This window comes from Sabethes cyaneus, chromosome 2 (genome assembly GCF_943734655.1).
Source record: "Sabethes cyaneus chromosome 2, idSabCyanKW18_F2, whole genome shotgun sequence".
NCBI classification, from domain to species: Eukaryota; Metazoa; Arthropoda; class Insecta; order Diptera; family Culicidae; genus Sabethes; species Sabethes cyaneus.
Genome location: NC_071354.1, coordinates 76,097,511 through 76,118,440, shown reverse-complemented (window position 1 = coordinate 76,118,440; position 20,930 = coordinate 76,097,511). Strand labels below are relative to the sequence as shown.

The following is a 20,930-nucleotide window of genomic DNA, read 5'->3' as shown; positions in this document are numbered from 1 at the left end:
TTTTAGGAGATATGAAGAAACACAACAATAAAATATATTTTATATTGATGCAATAACTCAATATCTTCACATTCCACTGTAAATGATCTGGAGTAATAGTGTTATGCAAAATAATTTCTTCATTTCTCTGATCAAGTGCCGAATCGCACTTTTACCCCACCAGCGGGCCAAAAGTGCGAAGCTCGAATCTATGTGATTAGATCAGCAGTAGTTAACGAAACCATAATATCTTCAATCTGCGATATGGTTCGGAAAGGAATATTCTTAATTTTCACATTTCCTGTTTTCCACTGGTGTACTGCAGCTTCCGTCAGATCGAAACTTTACCAAAGGTTTTCATTTGTTTCACCAGCGGATATATACTATTTTCCGCTGGTCAACATCAGTATAGCACACAGTTTCCACCTGATCTTCCATTTCTAGTATCTGTAATACAGCGCCTAAGACTGTATATAATTCCCTATGCATTTCTGCCTCGTCTACGTATCGTACTTTTGCTCCGTCCTTTAATCGCACTTTTGCCCCGCCAGGCGCCTACATTACATCAAAACCAGTCTAAAATAACATTTACACATAACTCAGCAAGCATGCTTCGTAAACAATAAATGTTTACGATAGATTCAAGCTGTCGAAGTAGTCACCTGTCCATGCCAATGTCAATCCATGCCATGCCAATCTATACTGATAAATCATGGAATCGCACTTTTACCCCCTTCGCACTTTTACCCCCTTCGCACTTTTACTCCCTTCGCACTTTTGCCCCTCGTTACTCTATTGTATTGTGGATTTTCGGCTTTGCAGTCAGTTTTATATTGAAAACGGCTTTTTTATACTGCCTGACGTTTCGGCCTTCGGTTTTGGCCTTTTTCAAAGGCAATATGGTTACGTTTTCTTGTCTAGTCGTTGATTATCAACTTCCGTCTGTTGATAAAAAACCTGACTAACTAAAGTTTTTGGAGCGTCTTAGTAGAATACGAAACAGGTTCGAAAACAGACACTGAGGAAGCCTGCAAGTCGTAGGCGAAATATGTATCTGTCGTGGATAAAATATACATAGTAGAATTAAATTCGATAAGTTTTCTTCTTCTTATTCAATTTTAGATAAAACTGACTGCAAAGCCGAAAATCCACAATATAATAAATTTAATATCAAAGAACTAATAAAAAGATTAAACATCTTCGCAAACACTGGTAAATGGAATGTATCCGCAGGTTTCTTGACAAACATTTAGATTTCCCGGATTGTAAGATTCGGGCTCAACTAGAAGAAGTAATAAAAATCTCCGAGTGGGGCTCATGGTCGAAAGACAGTTTTGTAGCGGTCGTCAGAAAGTTCTGGAGGAGCTCATAGTTTTATTAGCGATTTTATAAAATTGGTCACGTAAACCACTAGAGGAACGTAATGTTGGGTTAACCTGCTGAACGTTTGACCGTATGTTTCGCATAAGACTTTGACTAATTGAGGTGTTCGGCGGTGTCGGGACGCATTGTACCTCCGGGTAAAGCTCCGGCCACAAATATCGCAAATGTATCTGCAGAAACGGAACTAACATGATAAATTAGGTGACGGAATATTACAAAACGGCTTTCTGCCGCAACATACTCCCCCACCAAAACCTATGGTTTGTCACTATGCCGTACTGATGAACTAAAACGGGACGGAACGGATGAACAATGAAATATCAGCGGGCTAGCGTCCTTTTAGCTCTGGTGAACGACGCGTACGATAATTTCTCACTGGACACGACACAGTTCAAACTTGCACAGTTCAAAAGCGTAAATTTTCGATGACTACACGTCGCATTTCCTCTAGTATGGCCATCACAATTAGCGTTCAACAGGAACTATTCACTGTGCGGATACCGAATGTACAATGGCCTGCAGTAGCGCAGCAACAATATGTCACATGTCACGAGTATGCCAAGATATCTAAATTCCATTACTGCTTCATATTATCTATATCCAGCTCTACCTCAGCTCCAACACCATTAGAACTCCATGTTCCTAGTAACCAAATCGATTGTTTTGTCAGCATTGATGGCGAATCCCAAATTCGCTGCTTCCAATAAAAAAGACCTAAAGGCCTCTTCATTGCTCTACGGTTTATTCTGATGATATCTATGTCATCGGCCAAACTAAGAAGCATTTGAGATTTCATGATGATAGTCCTATTCGTTTCAACCTTCGCTCTTCGTATTGCACCTTGCAAGGCAATGTTGAATAGTAGGTTCGATCATCCCCTTGCTACAGTACATTTAGCGTCACAAAAGCAGCTTAGATCTCGCCTGCAACTCTGACGCATAATTTTAACCCATGCAAAGTCGTACGATTCTACTAATTTCGTAGGACAGCCATGGTCTAGCATTATCTCTCACAGGTCACTTCGTTTGACTGAATCGCACGTAGCCTTAAAATCAACAAACAGATAACGGGTCTGTGAATCTGTATTTACGGAATTAACGCAGAGTAAACACCTGATCTGTCGTGAAGCGGCCTTCATGAAAACCTGTTTGGTACTCGCTGACGAAAGAATCCGGTAACGGTCTTAGTTTACAGAACAGAATGCCGCAAAACACTTTATAGGCAGTATTGAGTAATGTTATGAGTAGGTAATGAGCAAAGTTGTGTTGGCATCTTTCGTTTAAGTGGTAAGGATGTTCGGCGCTTCTTTTCCTGTTGCCGGTGGAGTTCTTAAAGAGAACATATTTCGCAACACGGCAAGTACACATATACCTTCCTTAAGCAAAGCTACAATCTCAAGTCAGGTGAGGTATATCTAATTCATACCACCTAGCAAAGTACCTATAGGAAACCAGATTTCTTGTCCATCTAATGGAAATTTTTTAATTGTGCTCTAAGCTAGCGCGACACATCGAAGCGAACCGAATTGTGTGTGGGAAAATTCTTCCCGACCAAGGCTGCACTGGCCCCATTCGCATATCCTTGAACCCGACCACACACTACGGTGGTAGTGCTTATCAATCAAAATACCGGAATCAACAAACGATTTGACACAGTCGTTTTCGGCATCGGCAATAATCAGTTGCGAGCGCGATCTGCAACCAGCAACCACCGGCAGTGTCGAATAGCTCTACTCCAGTTTTCTAGCCATGTTGCGCCGATAGAAAACATAGCCAAATCAGTCGTCTAAACGAGCTCTCCCACAATTAATCATCTCGGCAGCAATGAATGCTGATTGAGATCTTCCCCTGTGGTCAACGCTGGTGACAACTGGTCCTGCGAGGCTACTCATTGCTGCTGGTGCTGCTGCTGCTGCTGCTGCTGTTGAAGCAGATCCAATGCGGTTTCTCCCGGTGTAGCCTCGTCCTCGAAACCGTGCACCGGTTGGTGATTGATTTTATAACCATGTACGCACTGGACCGAATAATGTAGTAATAGATTCCGTTGCGTACACTAACCGAAACCACAGACGGCACAGCAACCGCGCCGACATAATATGCGTCGCAGCCGTCGTCGTCGTTGTCGTCGCCGCCGCCGCGCTAAGAAGCATATTTATGTTTTGAGGTCTCGCCTTCGCCACCCACCTGTGCGAGCAGCTCACCGATCAACGGCAGCGCACACCGGTATCTTGTTTTAACCGTAAACAAATCAACCATCTCGGACTGTAATAATGGAATTAACCACCGAAAAAAAATCGTCAACAACTACCGCCAGTTCTGCTACCAGGCAGGCTCCGGGTAGGGTGACCGGGAGGATTAAAAGTTTTACTAAATCAAACTCCGTCGTTGAATATTAGATTGGATTTGAAACAAGATATGTTATAATGTCTGTTGCAAATTTCGACCACCCTAAGTCGCTAGCCATGCTCAAAAGCCAAAGGAAATCGAGAAAAGATATTATTTGTCAGGTTGTCACATTGAATCAAAATCATGTATCATAACCGAGGCAGCCCTGCCGGCACCCTCACCCGGTTCCTCTCCCACGAGATCTCCATCTCTGAAGTGTCTGTATTTGTGGCAGTGTGTGAAGCAAAATGTATAGCATCCGACGAGCTTTTATTTAGAAGACGTGTGATCCAAGGGCAACGCCATGTGCCTCCCCCTACGGCTCGGGAGATACTTTTGCGGTGGCTAAAGCGACCGGTAGTATCAACAAAACCGGCAATAAATCACATCAAAAAAGAATAAAATGATAATTTATTATCGGTGCTTGTGCTTCGGTCCTTGTGGGCTCACAGTGACTCCACAGTGCCATCATCGTCGTTGGTTCGGTGAAATGTAGGCAACCGCCGCCGCCGCCGCTAGACGAATCGTCCTCGGACGCGAAGATGTGAACGTAATTTGAACTCTTTCGGGAGCTAGCAAGCGTTACAGTGTGGTCCTTATTTGTTTTGAAAAGATCTTCCTTAAGTGATCGTTCTGCTGTGTAACAACAAAACTGAAATAGTTGCTGGGCTAGGGTTTCTCACGTCCTCGCAAATTGTATGTCGCTTAGTCTTCATGCGCGAACATGGCGCAAGAACAGCGACGGCTAGTTCCCGTGAGTTCTTCGAAGCACGGAGTCGCGATCGAGCAGTTAGTTGATGAAAATCGATAATTCGGTCAGAACCTACCTAAATTTCAATATTGGAACGTTAAGAAAAATTATAAGGAAACGAAAAAATTTGTTCAGTAAAATAACAAATACTGCATGATTAGCAATGAATCAAAGCTGTTGGACAAATGATGACTCCAGTATGCTTCACCACAGGCACGTCAATATCAATGGTTGGGAATTTAGTTGAAATCCATCAGTATGGAGGATAAACAGGTCGTAAACTAGGCACAGCAAATTATTGACAATGAACCAATGTCCTCTGTTGTTTGCAAAATCAACTTCAAACCTGGCATTATGTTTTAAATTTCTATAATGTGGAAAATAGAATCAACCGCAAAGGTACTGCACTATTGAAAGTACGACGCTCTTGATATGTGTGTAAAGGTCAAACCTTTCTGGAGGGGCCACTCTGTAAGTTCCTGCAAATACTCTCCAAGCCATGAACCATAAAAAACTCACATGAGCAATATCATGTGCAACCACAGCCATCATTTGAGTCGGAAAACAATTCACCCGACCGATAAACCGCGCAAATAAAGCATCATTACGTCCAACAACATTGCGTAATTGCAATAATCCAACGAAACCCCTCAATCGACCAATAAAGCAGTTAACCGATATCAATAGACGGCGGTGGATTAGCATCCCGTCCCTGCTCCCTGCTTCATGCACCGTCGTCGTAGAAGCCTAGCAGCCTTCGCATAAGGTACGGATTGAATAACAGGTAGGCCGGCTGGAGGGCAGGCGGCAGACAGGTGAAACCTGCGCCCATTCGTTGCCTAGGGCGCCATGGCGCAGTCGACTGTTCGGTTCGGATCTCAGCAGAGCCTCGTCGCAAGTGAGAGCAAACGATTGAGGAACAACCATACATGCCGAATGGCACACGAAAAAAGACCGGGAAAATCATCGAAATCTTCATCCATAGGCAAATTAGTTCTGGTTTCCCTTCTGCCCTCTCACTCTGCCGCTCACCGCAGCTACAACTGCTTCAATGCCGGAGGCCGGGCAAAGCAATAGGATAATAATCCCGAAATCAAACAGACTGCATTCACCCATAGCCAAGCGCCAAGCCGGATTATGATGCTAATATGCCAATAGACTAATCGATTAACATACATTCGATTAGTGGCCTACCTGTGCCGGCAGGAAGGCTGGGCCCAAGCCGGTTTCTAGTTTTGTTGCCGTCGTGGAAACAGGCAGTGAACGCACCGGATGACGAAAAACGGCGCATGGATCTGGGAGTTTGGTTTTCGCTTTGGGTGGGTTGATCTTCACCCTACGCGCCCACTCGCTAGAACCAGCATCGAGTTCCCCAGCAGCCACCGCCGCGTCGCCCCGCACCGATGACGGCGCAACCGGCCCTGACTTGGCCAATATCGGGATCTCACCATCGAGCTTTATATGCAAATAATGGTGCAATAACGGCACGTGAAAGGTGAAATACCACCAGCGAAACGACTATTGTTTCTAGGGTCGGTTGGTCTGTTGATCGTCGTCGTCATAGTTGTCGATGTGCCAATAGGAAAATTGTAACCTTTTTGCGGTCTTCAGCGATTTACCATTTTCCCCTACGTTTGCTGCCTGTTGCTGCCTGGTGTCTTGAGCAGAACTGTTCAGTGCAGTTGTTGTTGTTGTTTTTGATGTTGTTGCTGTTGTTTACACAACACACCGATCCGAATCGAATCGATTGCCACGGGGTGGAAGTGGGTGGTGCCCCGATAGGTGAGCTTGTAAAATCAGATAAAAATTCATCAATCGACGATGAATGGGCCATCGATTTGCCATCAAGCCCGGGCCCGGCGCACTGCACTGGCGAAACTGGGTGCAACCGGACCCGGGAAGGTTGAGCAAATATTGACGAAATTACTATCATCAGGCGCGCGGAACGAGCGAACGAGCGAGCGGTGCGATGCACGTATGTTTTGGTGGCTCGGCTGCCTGCCGAGCTTTGCCGAGCATCATCGGAGGGTTTTGTTTTTGAATTGAGACCGCGGTGTGCCATTTGGTGTCCAATGCCGGGGAAAGAGCAGGGAGAAGTGGTAAAGGTCTTCCCAGAAGATTTATTTTATTGGTGGTTTGAAGTTAATTGAATGATCATTCGAGGCAGTCGGTAAATGTCTCAATTTAGGTGATATAGTTGCATATTTTAATTCAATAGTTGCATACTTTGGTTCAATAGTTGCATATTTTTGATAATTAACCTTTACTTTCCCGACATCAGAAATAAGGGTACTCTTTTGGCTCTTATTACTTTTGGTAGGTATGGACCAATATTTTGTCAGAATATCTCGATGCAGAGACTAATTCTGTTTAAATGTAACAGGCAGTGGCTATTATATTTCCACCAACGAAAAATATTTGTTTGGCTCTTAGAACAATATCGTTTTACTATATTATGTGCCGTAAAACGGGGTAACATCGATCAGGTAGGCCATTTGCACAAATAAGTGAAATAAACAAGTTCTGTCAACTTTCCTGAACTGATCAATGCTACCCTCGATGATCAATCTTACATCATTTTACGATACTCGACTGACTCTGACAACATTTGGCAACATTCTTAATGTTTTAAATAGCTGAACTTGTGAAAATAGTGATTTGGGTGCCATTTTTATGGACACAAATCTTGAAAACCATTAAATTGGTAACTTTTTTGATGGTAATATTTTGTTTACGGTTTCTTGTGGCAGATTATGTTGATTTATTCTAGAAATTGGCACGATTACCTTCGATCGTACAGTAGTACAGTAGTTAGTAGATCATAATCTTGTCTTTCAAAACCTTTACAGCTAATTTTTAACCTGACGCTTCTTCAGGAAACGTTTCTTGTGTACTCGAAAGGTCCTTTAAGGTAACAGCAAGGTCATAAAGCAAAGATTCCAAATCTTTCCTGCTTTTAAAAAGGAAAATAAAATCGATATTATCAACTCTAACGCGACTCTCAACTAGTGATGTCCGAAATTTTCAATTATTCGATTACCGATTAATCGGTGAGCCTTGTCTGCACTAATCGATTAATTCAACTATTCGTGCTAGTGGTGTTCGATTGAAAATATTCGAATATTTCTTTGAACAATTCGATTAATCGAACGATTATGAACAATTAACGAGCATTATTCGGGGATTATTTGTACTGATTGAACTATTCGATTAATTCAACTACTCGTGCTGGCAGTATTCGATTAAAAATTATTCGAATATTCCTTGTGTTATTCGATTAGTTTTAATAATCGGACGATTAACGAACATCGCTACTCTCAACTCTAGGTCGAAATTCTGAAAAATAAATAGAAACATTTCTAGTGCATGCATGGTTTGTTCTTGGTGTCCTGGCCACTCGATAAGCACATATCTTTCATTTTGTCTGCAATTTATATTAGGTAGGTAGAACACAAGTTCATGTCACGTATCAAGTACGCCCACGCGAACCACACTAAACTGCTAGCCAAATTAAAGCATCCTGGTGCCTCTACTACTTTTGTTCGGCGATTAAATTCTTTTGGAAACCGCTGCCTCTACGAACCTGAGTAATACCGAATCTTTGACTTTCGGAGTACCTCAGGGTATCAACGTCATATCATTGCTATTCTCGCTGTATAATAGCGAATTCATAAATTAACCTAGCACAGGTCGATTGGCACTCAGTTTTAATCGAAGTGCTGTCAAAGCGTTCATAAATTAAGCGAGATTGCATCTCGGTTAAACTGACAGCATTCAGTTTGAAGCGCAGGTTAAAACTGTCTAGCATTACGGTTTACAGGTCGATCTGTCAAGCTGCCCGTATCGTTCATAAATTTCGGGTTCGAGTTAGCACGAACCCAGGTTAATTTATGAATTCGCTATAAGACACATCAAATCGGCCCTCTCGGCAGCTAGACAACCTGTAATCAGGCACGTATGCAGGTTTCTGTCCAAACTCTGTTCAATTCCTAGGCCTTTAACAAAACTGATGCGTTCCAGGCTAGCCCCTTAGATTTGGTCAGTATACACGACCGGAGCTATGCTGCCACTAAGGATGATAACTGAGCATTTAGAATAGCCTGATGATAAGGTTGTTTAGGCGACACCATCCCTAAAACTTGTCGATAGGATTTTGCAGTTGTTTGCAGTCTTCAGCGGATCGTATAACAATTTACAGCCAGGCAGTATCACAAACCAAATAGCATTAAAATATAAGGAATAGTAACGGTCCTAAGTTACTTCCCTGTGGAACTCCAGCCTGAATGCAGAAACTCTATGATTGAGCAGAGCCTAATTTTTCTGAAAGCTGACGACTGCTAAGGTACGTCTGAAGCAGGGCTTGAAAAGGGATCGCAAGTTGAATGTGACTGCCGTGAATGCGAACTTTCCGCATTCAAACTCCGCTTTTTGAACGATTATTTGACTGTTTTTTGAAATCCAGTCAATCTGCCGCTTGCGCTGCTGCCGTCTTACAATTCATGCGGCATCTCAGCAAAAGCAAACAGTCGATCTCCCGTTTTGCTTTGCGCTTTGAGAATATAAACTGCAAACTCACTGGAAGCATACGGTGACGTATTTTTTCGTTTCTCTTTTTGTCTCCAAATCGGCTGCTCACAGTAATAGTTTGTCGCCCGGACGTCGGTCCGACGCAAGCAAAATATTCGTTTGTCTTGGACGGAGTCCGACCGACTTCTTCCATGCACGTGGTTGTTTTTTTTTTGTAGTATTGAATCATACGATTGTGCGGTTGCTTTTTGTTAGAGTGTTGACTGCCAGTCATTTGACTGTTTTGCAGTCATTCGCTGCTCCAAACAGTAAAGGCAACTTGATCGAAACGAAAATGTTAAAAAGCTTTAGAACGCGTTCGTACTACTGCGTGTAATCGGCGTTTGACTGAGCAAACTGCCAGTCGTGTTATGCATAGTGTATTCCTCCACCAATCGGACGGTGTGAACTTGAATGCGCGTTGGTGTGACTGCGGTAGAAAAAAAGGATCGTTCGAAGCCCTGGTCTGAAGCCAGTAGATGAAACCATCAAATACGTCTAAACGACTCAGTTTTTGAAGCAATATTTGGTGGTTAGTTTATATGATGTCTCAGCATATTTATTACAACAGATGGGATTCCATCAGGACCCATACGAAAACTAAGTTTTAACTTCTGTAAATCGGCATCAATCTTAGCTGCAGAGAAATGTGAGAGCCCAAAGTCAAAAATATTTTTAGACACAACACGTGGGCTACGAAAGAGTATTGTCGGTCTGTTTCTAAATAACCTATTTTCCTTTTCATTCGCTAAATAAATACTTTACCGATATACAACTTTAACATTTTACAACTATTTTCCCAAAAATGTAACAAATCTATTTTTGTGTTGAAAGAATATCAAAACCAGCTGTTCTTCCACTAGAAATAGACCTAGGTCGTCAAAATAGAAGCGATCGCTCAATGGGCTGAAAATACCCTCCCGTTTCCCTACCACTTCGTCAATTTGAAAAGTTGAAAGTAATGTCAAGCTAGATACACTAGATAAGTATCTAGCAAACATTTTGCAAATAGGGTAATTTGCCAATTGTTGTACACCACCCAATAATTGCACACTTCGCAGTATTTGCACCTTTTCACGTTGGTTGTAAATGTAATTTGACAGCAACATCGGCTAGACAATTTCATTATCCATCAGAATGTTACTATTTTCTCAGTAAATCAACGTGGTTTTTAAGCGCAATAACAAATTTTCTTACATATGTTTCAATTTCCCTTTCACAAAACGATTTTCTTGCCAAAATTATTAAGAAAGTTGGTTTACAAAATAAGCTTTTATCGAACGTTAGATGCAAATAAACATGTTCTATGGGTTTCGTAGCATTGGTAGAAACTTACTATACTCAATAAATGGATAAAAGTGGGTCTTTCTAACACAAATTGCCGATAAATTCGTAAGTTCAATAATTGGAACAACGTATGACACCTTCCAATTTTATTGCACACCTGTTTTGCTTGTCCTAACCCCTTTTTTTCTGCAACGCGCATTTGACAGTTCACTTCTCCGTGGTGTTGCTTTTTGTTATTCAACGCAAGCGGTGAGAGCCGTAGTTTTTCGTATCGTGATTTTTTCCGTTTTTACCGTTTATTGCAAGGTTTCCAGGTCTTAATAGATGCTAAGGTAATCCTAAAATATGTACATATATGTAAGTGGCAGACTTGTCATTTCCTCACTCATTGTGCAAAAAGTGCAACTCTTTTTGTTCAATACAATGAGTAGAACTGCGGCCACAAATGAGAAATCTATCCACGCATAGCGAAACAGGCCAAAAATAAAGAGAAATATAAACAAACTTTAGTTTCTCATTGAGCGAAAAAGCACGGGAATTCCAATGTTACCGTATCTATCATCCACTTTCATTATATGCAACAGGTTTTACACTGTTGCCGCTGCGAGAAGTCTATACAGTTTTTTTTTGTGCCCCACATCGTGCGCAGCCAAAAAGTGTATTAACATTTTGTTGCTCAGTTCACTGCTCAATGAGTAGAACGTAGAACTTCAATGTCCAGGTTGCTGAGCAATCACAGTCAGTAAAAAAGAGAAAATAAAACAGAGCACAACAATTCGCGACTGCGTAAAGTGTGAATTTCTCTCTTCTCTTATTTTATTCTGAGGAGGAATCGTCCCTGGTAGGTGGTTTTGCCCACAAATAAAACAACTTGGCAATAATGCCAATGTAATAATGAGAAAAAAACCAAAACAAAAGCTGTGCAACAATTGAGCGTAAAGTGTGTAATAATAAGATTTGAAGCTTATTTTGGTGTGCAACAATTGAGTGCAGAGTTGGTATGCAAAAAAAACGCATATTACATGATTTTTGTAAGGAATTTCACACAGATGACTATGGGAACCTATTTCAGATTAGTTTATTGGCAAAGTAAGCGGTATTGCCAAATAAAATTTGTCTTCAGTTGTTAAAAATCATTAAATTGCTGTAGACGAGTGCTTAACTGTGTAATAATTGGCAATTTACCCTAAACATTTACAAAATAACATAGAGTTCGGCAAAATTTTGCCGAAAGTTCGGTAAAAATGTCGATGGTGTATATCGACATTTGCGGATCTTTAGTTATATTTGGCAACAAAAAAAAATTTACCGAACGGTCGGTTGTTGAGATTTCGGCCAAATTTTGCCGAGCTCGGTGCTTTTATTTAAGTGTGAGTGTGAATATTTTTGTAACATAATTAAATGCCATAAGTGGAGTGTGAAGTAACTGTAGTTTCAACAAGATGACCTAACATGCCACACTGAGCATGCAACAACTGATTTGTTGAAACGTTCGACAAACGAAAAATTTCGTGAATCATGGCGAAGTTGTAGAAGAAGGATGATCCGAAGTTAACCTAGGAATGCCCATGGAAGATAGTAATGTCCGAGCACCTGTCTTCCAAGTGATCTAACGAAAAATCGGATTGTATCAACAAAACTACCGGTAAGACCAGTTTGTAACGTTCTTCGAGAAACGCTGGCAACGACTCCACACTGGGTTATTTCCAACATTTGGCTGGAGAAGAAGCTACTGGAAGAATGGCTGGAATAAGCTGTTTGTCACATCTGCAAAAGGGTGATCGGCTCGACTGCTGCAAATATCGCGAAGGAAAGCTGATACATGCCTACAAATACTGTTATACCATCAGCAGCCACGGGTAGCACAGATTTTCGTAGGGACTTATCAAATGCCATTCAAAGGAACTCACACTACTACGGATCAAATTTTTACCAGCTGACAGATCTTGCAGAAATATTATGAGTAGGTATAACATGCCCACGAATTACACTTTTATTGACTTCGAAGCAGCACAAAATACAGTCGATCGAGGCTGGCTGTGGCAGATAATGCACGAACACGCTTTTCCAGACAAACCGACACGACTGATCATAGCTGCATCGAATCGGGTGGAGTGTGTCGAGAGTTGTGACAAAGGCTTATTCTGTACACTTTTCAACATCGCTTTAGGAGGGAAAATCACGAGAGGCACGATTTCCAGCAAACCCAGCTAACATTTTCGTACGTATATCAAAGAGAAAAATGAGAAATATGTTCCGATATATATCATAAAAAATCGCACTAGATGCACGAAACCAGCATAAGCGTACTATTTTGGAGGCGATATACGTACTGCAGATTATTCGTAAACAATTCACATTCATAAGCATTTGTATACGATAAGATCCGACTTAACATGATTAGTTCCATAATGCTATATGATTCTGTGATGAAAATCGTATGTAAATCAGTCGTCATCATTCTGTACGATTGAATATTATACTGTGATTTAATAAGCTTTGTGTACGATTTCGATTTTATTTAGAGACATTTAAGATGATTTTCATATATTCATATACGATTTGTGGTTTGCTGGGAAGGTAGCCAACTACTAGGCTTTGCAGATAGGTTTTAATATTACGCCAGACTGAAAGCAAAGGCTAGGAAGATTGGGCTAAGCAGAATTCTGACTCGCCCAAAAATTGGTGTCGAGTGACTCAAGATCCAGTTCAATGGATACGACTGCTTGGAACAGCACGAGTTACCCCGGCATATTCTTACGGCGAAGGCGGTGAATCCATTACGATTTGCTTTAACCGGATGTAACATTTAATGACACGTATTGTGGTTTCAAGTCAAGTATTAACACGTTTTCGAGATATGACGTTCATTTTTTTATACGAGAGACATCGCAATCAGCTGTAAGAGTACAGGACAATTGCCGAGCTTATGCTACAATCTTTTTGACTCTTAAAGCTTATCCCAGTTGAGATTCGAACACGCAACCACTAGCTTGTTAGATCAGAGTCCTACTATGAAGCCAACTGGTAGACAACATTCCATCTGATATCCGGTCCGGTGGATTATCGTAACAGCATCTTGATAACTACATCAAATAGATGAATAAAAATTGTATTAAATTTTTATGATGAATTTTTTTTTTTGATGTGGCATCCATACTTTGCCAGCAAAACATGAGAAAATGCTTTAATCAATGTCACTTAATGATAGTTTCAACACAAATACATATAAACTTTTCTCTATAAGTAATTTTTAGTCTGCAATGTATTGTTGATGAAAATAACCTCGAAATGACAATGTTTTGAGAAAGCTTGGACCCTGGTAGATAGTTTAGTGCAGCTTCATTACAAATCGCGGTTAAACCGGGTTAAACAAATTTAAAGGTAGATTTGAGTATTGGATGTGCCCACACATCATCATTCGTAGATTTCAGGGCAGCATACGATACAGTCGAGCGCGAACAGCTATGGCAGATAATGCACAAGAACGGTTTTTCGGAAAAACTGACGCGGTTGATCAAAGCTATCCTGGAGCGAGTGATGTGCTACGTGTGCGTTTCGGGGGCATTTTCGAGTTCCTTCGAATCGCGCAGTGGGTTTCGGCAAAGGACTGTCCTGTGTGTTACTTTACATCGCTATTGAAGGTGTAATCCGGCGATCGGGCATCGAAACGAGAGGAACGATCTTCAGCAAGAGTCCTAACCTTCACTGACGACCTCGACTCATTACTAGAAACCTTGGCAAGGCGGAGGCAATCTACACCAGACTAAAAGCGGAGACTAGGTAGATTGGGCTACAAATCAATGCGTTGAAAAGACATATGGTAAGAAGAGGCTCTAGAGAAAATAACGAGCGCCTGCCACGGAAAGTGACAAATTGACGGCGATGAAAGCGAAGTGGTTGATGAGTATATTTGGGATATCTGGTCACCGCTGACAATAATACGAATAAGGAGATTAAACGACGCATTTAAGCTGAAAGTCGAGCCTACTCTCCCCTTTCGCAACCCGCTTCGATACGCCGCCGCACAAATCACACCGGTAGTCCTCTACGCGGCCGCTACTAGGCACTAGATATTGAACCTCGGAGTACACAAAATGATTGGTTTGATGGGGAATACCAACAAGCGGTGGGAGGAAAAACTGCTTAGAAAAATTATCTAAGTATTGCCACTAGAGAGAACCTGGCCAAATACCGACAAGCTAGGAACCAGTTGACCACGATCCTGAGGAGGAAAAAGCGCCTAAAGGAGGACAGAGATCGTGAAGAATTAGAACAATTATTCCGAGCTCGCGCAAGTTTTATGAGAAGGTGAACCAAACTCGGAAGTGCTACACACCGAAACCTGACATGTGTAGGGACGAGGGAGGGAATCTAATCACAAACGAGCGCGAGGTGGTCGACAGATGGAAGCAGTTCTTCGATGAACACGTCAATGGCGAAGTCGCAGAAGGAGGCGGAACGGAAATTAACCTAGGAGCGCCCACGGAAGGTAGTAATGTCCTAGCACCTGATCTCCAAGAAGTCAAACGAAAGTTCGGGCTGCTGAAGATCAATATAGCCGCTGGGAAGGACCGCCTACCGGCAGAGCTTTATAAACATGGCGAAGAAACGCTGGCAAAGGTTCTACACTGGGTTATTTCGAGAATTTGGGAAGGGGAAAAGCTACCGGAGGAATGGATGGAAGGAGTGGTTTGTCCCATCTACAAAAAGGGTGATCGGCTAGACTGTTGCAACTATCGCGGTATTACGCTGGTAAACGCCACCTACAAGGTCCTCTCCTAGATCCTGTAACGCTGGTTGTCACCGATAGCACAAGGTTTTGTAGGGAATTATCAGGCGGGTTTCACGGGGGCTCGCCAACTACGGACCAAATTTTTACTATCCGACAGATCTTGCAGAAATGTCGGGAGTACAACGTGTCCACGCATCACATCTTTATTGATTTGAAAGCAGCATACGATACAGTCGATCGAGACAAGCTATGGCAAATAATGCACGAACACGGTTTTCCGGACAAACTGACGCGGCTGATCAGAGCTACATTGCACAGTGGTCCAATCAGCGAAATACGTGATCGTTTGATATAGCGCCGAAACGTGAAGTTTTTCGCATATAGTGTCTTTAGGAACATTTCTGGGTATAACAAGCCCCTTCTTGTGAGAGAAATCTTTGGGTGATTAATTCCCTTAAAAGTGAGATACGAAATTTATTTTCTCGTATATTCGAGATACAGGTTTGGTACTTTCGGCAAAGTTGTAGTAAATATCAATACAAACAACTTTGTCAAAGACACCATACTTATATTTCTTCATGGAAATTGTCTATGAAGCGTTATTCATGGACAAACCCTTCAAAACAGTTTTTAAACCCTGAGTTATTCTGTTCAACTTTTACGTGTTCATAGTGTTCTAGAAAGTTGTTTATCTGGCTAAAATCAACGTTTTTATAGAACATTAATATATGTGATTTTCTGAAGTTTCGGAGATATTGAGCATTTTTGATGAAAAATAGTACTACTTTGAGCTTAAATATTTCCCAAGGTGGCAAATGGTGGCAGATCAAACAACTCGTACTTGAAAGTACAACAAAAAGATGTGTTGCTTATTTTATTTTTTGTTCGAGTCAAATTCATTGTTAACTGCTTGTCAATTCGTGTTTTCTAATTAAATAGACTAAAAACTCATTCCGAGAAAATTCGGTCTTTTGTGACTGTTGTTGAAATTCGGTCATTTGGATTTCGGTCATTCGTGATTCGACCATTTGTGTTTCGGCCATTTGGTACCAGCCCATTATGAGTGGGATCTTTTGAAAAGACATCAATCGAAAGCATTGAACAAAATAGACTTAAGTTAGTTATTTGGAAGCTATTTTCTTATATATTGCGTGGAATAATTTTGAGTCTACATTCATTTTCGACTCGAAAATAGGCGAAAAAACTGCTGGTAACTCAACTTGTTAGAAAGAGATTGTCAAAATAAACAAAATGGCGTTTATTGCATCCGAAGTACATTTTAATTGTTCGATAAACATGGCTGTGAAGTATTTTTAAAACTATTATAACTTTTGAGGATACAAACAGATACAGTCAATTGACACTTGATTTTAAAGGTTTTTTGTTGTACTTTCAAGTACGAGTTGTTTGGTCTGCCACCATTTGCCACCTTGGGAAATATTTAAGCTCAAAGTAGTACTATTTTTCATCAAAAATGCTCAAAATCTCCGAAACCGCAGAAAATCACGTATAATAATGTTCTACAAAAATGTTGATTTTAGCAAGATAAACAACTTTCTAGAACACTATGAACACGTAAAGGTTAACCAGAATAAGCCAGGGTTTAAAAACTGTTTTGAAGGGTTTGTCCACGAATAACGCTTCATAGATAATTTCCATGAAGAGATACAAGTTTGGTGTCTTTGACAAAGTTGTTTGCATTAATATTTACTACAACTTTGCCGAAAGTACCAAACCTGTATCTCGAATGTACGAGAAAATAATTTTTTTATCTAACTTTTAAGGGAATTAATCACCCAAAGATTTCTCTCACAAGAAGGGGCTTGTTATACCAAGAAATGTTCCTAAAGACACTATATGCGAAAAACTTCACGTTTTGGCGCAATATCACACGATCACGTATTTCGCTGATTGGACCACTGTGCATTGGATCGAGTGATGTGTTTCGTACGCATTTCTGGGATACTCTCGAGTCCTTTCGAGACGCAGCGAGGATTGAGACAAGGTGACGGTTTATTCTGCATGCTGTTCAACATCGCTCTTAAAGGGGAGATCCAACGAGCGGGCATCGAAACGAGAGGCACGATTTTTACCAAGGGTAGCCAACTTCTGGGCTTTGCAGATGACTTCGATATCATAGCCAGGAACTTTGCGACGGCGGAGGCAATCTTTGCCAGACTGAAAGCGGAGTCTAGGACAGTTGGGCTAAAAATAAATGCGTCGAAGACCAAATACATGAAAGGAAGAAGCTCAAAGGAAACAAACGCGCGTCTCCCACGGACGGTAACCGTTGACGGCAACGAACTAGAAGTGGTAGAGGAGTTCGTGTATTTGGGATCGCTGGTAATCGCAGACAACAACACTAGTAAGGAGATCCAGTCCTCTTCAACAACCCCACCGGCACCAGCAACAGGGGAGCCCAACGTGCACGATGGCTCGACCAGGTCGAAAGCGATTTGCGACTTCTGAGACGACTAGGAAATTGGCGACGAGTGGCCCAAGACCGAGTTGAATGGAGACAACTGCTTGAAACAGCACGACCCACCTCGGCTCTATGATGAAGAAGAAGAAGAAGAAGAAGTCCTCTACCGATTTCAGATAGAAACTTTACTTACGGAGGATATACGTGCGCTTGCCGAATTTGAATGGACGATGTTGCGGACTATTTTTGGTGGAGTATAAACGGAAAGCGGAGAGTGGCATAGGCGTTTAAACTACTTAGGGAGATTCCTATCGTACATTTATCAAAAGTTGTGTAACCATGGTATGCCGGCCGCATGCATGCCGGACGACTGTGTAGTGAAGTCTGTTCTTTTCTGACTAAAAAATTCTCCTACTGAAGGATCACCTCAACCAACAAACTGATTGGATATATGCAGCAAATCTTTCTGATATTTCTCGGGACAAACTGATTGTTTGAAGGTTCCAGAATGCTTCCAGAGTGATGGTATGGGAATGTTTCTCCAAAAATTCGTAGGCTCCATTGCTGTTCATTGAACCTGGTGTCAGAACCAACACTAAATAATACATAATATTTAAAGAATCGTTTGCTTCCCATCGCTGGAAAACACTACAAGAATGCACCATACTGCTTCCAACGAGATTCGGCACCGTCTCACCAGGCGAAAGTTACACAGACTTGGCGTGAGGACGGAGGAAGTTAACGGATTTTATTTCTTTGCCACTCTGGCTTCCTGCTTTGAATTGCCTGATTTGAATGCTCTCGGATTCTATGCATGGGGTTACATGCTAGGCAAACTACGGAGCACCAAAGTATTGACGGTGGATACTTTCAAGCAACATTTGGAGAAGATTTACGATGAAATGCTTCAGGAAAGCGTGCGTGCCTGTACTGTAACGCTTTTCAACAACGATCGATTGCGACTGGAGATTAAAACAAAGAAAGAATAATTTGAGTTGGATTAATTTAAGACAAATGTTGTGGATATACTTTACACGAAATACACTCAAAATTAAAATTTGTGCAAGCGTCTTAATTTCGTAACCATTTACGTTTTATTGATAGTTATTATTATTCACCCTGTAAATTCATAGTTTATGTTCTATGATATTGAGTCTAATTTAGTGTTCAATTTATTTGCAAATAACGAAAAAAGTAACCCATTGCAACTCTTTCAGTAGTTCTACCTGCTTCACTGACCTATAAATCCATTCACTGTATTCTTAAATTCAAAATAAAATTCAATTCCAATAGCCTCAAACCGACAAAAAACGACACTTTACCCAAATTTTCCAGCTCCCTGCTACTTTACATTAATAATTGGCAACGTTCGTTCCCAACAATTAATCATCGCTAGGCCCCATTTAATGGGTTCCCCGCACAAAAAGAAAAGCTCGCATCACCTAATCCTCATTTTTCACGAGCCTGCTCGTGTGATAAAATTATTCATATCAGCTTTATCTCGACTTGATCACGACACATAAACTTTGGGCATCATCATCCGCGCTGTTCCAACTGGGGGAAGGGGCGGTTCGCTCGACTTGGCCGCTCCGGCAGCGCAGCGCTTTGCTACTGCTCTTGTGCCCTTCTCCCAAAACCTATCTGCGGCGAAGACATCGTGATCTCCCCCACCAGCAGCTAGCTGGCAAAAACTAGACACCGATCCAATCCAATCGCGCCGCCATCGAGCGATAGATAGAGCGGGGGGATCGGGACTATGTGCGTTCCAGCGAGCACGCTTGCCGGTCCAAAACTGATTAGTTATGAGTTACGATCATAAACGATGCCAACAACGACGTAGGAACCCTTCCAACCGCCGTCGCTACCACGTGGGGCTAAACATGACGACACTCCCAGACGCTGGTTTGCGATGGTGCTGTGCTGCTGATGATGGTGATGACGATGACGAAGTTAAAAACAAACAAGTTAAGCGGCATTAGCAGCCGTCACAATCTTTATCGTCACCGGTTCAAAGTTGCCTTTCGGGGGGAGTGAAGGGAGCTGAAACTTTCAAGTTCATATGTTAACTGAAGGGTGGATTCCCCTGACAGCACGCGGTTGGCGATGAGAAAACTTCCGAAAACGAAAGCAATAAAACGCTCGATTGAAGCTGCCTGACGAGGCATCAAAGGAGGTACCTTTTCCTTAAAGTCGAACAGCATCGCTAACGGGTTCGGTTCGGTACTTTCGTTCTAAAATTATAGCCAGCTTAAAGCACACAAGGCAGAGAAGCCCAAAATGTATCATCCCGTTCTTTTATAAACGAAATGCTATTCCTGACAGGAGAAAGAAAAAAACAGGCGCGGGAGGAGATAAATGATCTCACGAGGCTCACACGACAATGTGGGAAATTATTAATCATCTCACTCAAACGTTGTACCGCAAACTGCAACCGGGTGGTGGCCAGTCTGCTGGAGATAGCATGCCGCCTCGCTCGAAGTCGAGAGGCTTGCAGCAGGAATCCACGACCGCCATCGTTCGTCACTGCGATAGTGATACACACAATTGATCGTCGTCGTATAAACATATGAACTGCACCGCGCGCCCGCTGCTAGCTTTGCTAGCTTTGGTGGCATGGCGGTTCGGATCAAAGTCGGATCGGGTAAAATTTCGATTGGATCGTGCGAAATCTGCCTGCCCCGGAGATTGATCACTGCCTGCCAACGGTTGGGGAAGCAACGGAAACGAAATTCGTGAGTTCTTTTCGGTTTCTGCCGGAATGATTGGTATTTTTGGTGGGTCATTTTTTTGCGCGTGTTTAAATATAGTCGTCGGAAATGAGGACGGGTGTGCAGTGTTTTGTTTTCCCAATGAAAGTGACGTGTGTAACTTTTTAAATGGTCGAAGATTTCCACATGAGGTCTTAAACATTGCCTCAAAATGCCGGATTTATCGTGATAAATTTATGATCAGATTAGATATGTGTTTTCTAACCTCAAACCCACGACGGTAGAACTAAAGTTTTCTGACTTGTTTGGCACACCTGAACTCTGAGTTAACCTCGAACTAAACAGCCACCCGAAGAAATAAAAAACAACAACATTTAACCACTATTCACAAGCATAACTTTTCGCAACTCGCTGAAAGCCCTCCGTAGGTAGCTCGCACAAGAGAAGGAGGAAGCTCCCACGGGTGTTCCTGCTGGTTAGTGTATCATCTCTCTAGCAGCTTTTTTTTCGCCGTTTTTCACAAAACGCCATTCCATGTCATACCATTTGCAATAAGTATATGAAATGAAATGAGCTTGGCGTACAGTCAGCTGCAGTCTATAGGCACTTGGCCAACTCTGGCAGTGCCATATTTATGAAGAGCCCTGCTAGCTAGTGAATAAAGTATTCCCGGGCGGGAGCATGTCGGGCACATACATATACACATACATACACA

The 20,930-nt window shown here is 42.0% G+C and overlaps 1 protein-coding gene across 1 annotated transcript in view; it reads right to left on the bottom strand.

The window, feature by feature from the left end:
- The window catches only part of LOC128735596 (protein jim lovell), a 62,603-nt gene that overhangs the window by 27,487 nt on the left and 14,186 nt on the right, over positions 1 to 20,930 (bottom strand). The gene's annotated exons all lie outside the window — the stretch shown is intronic.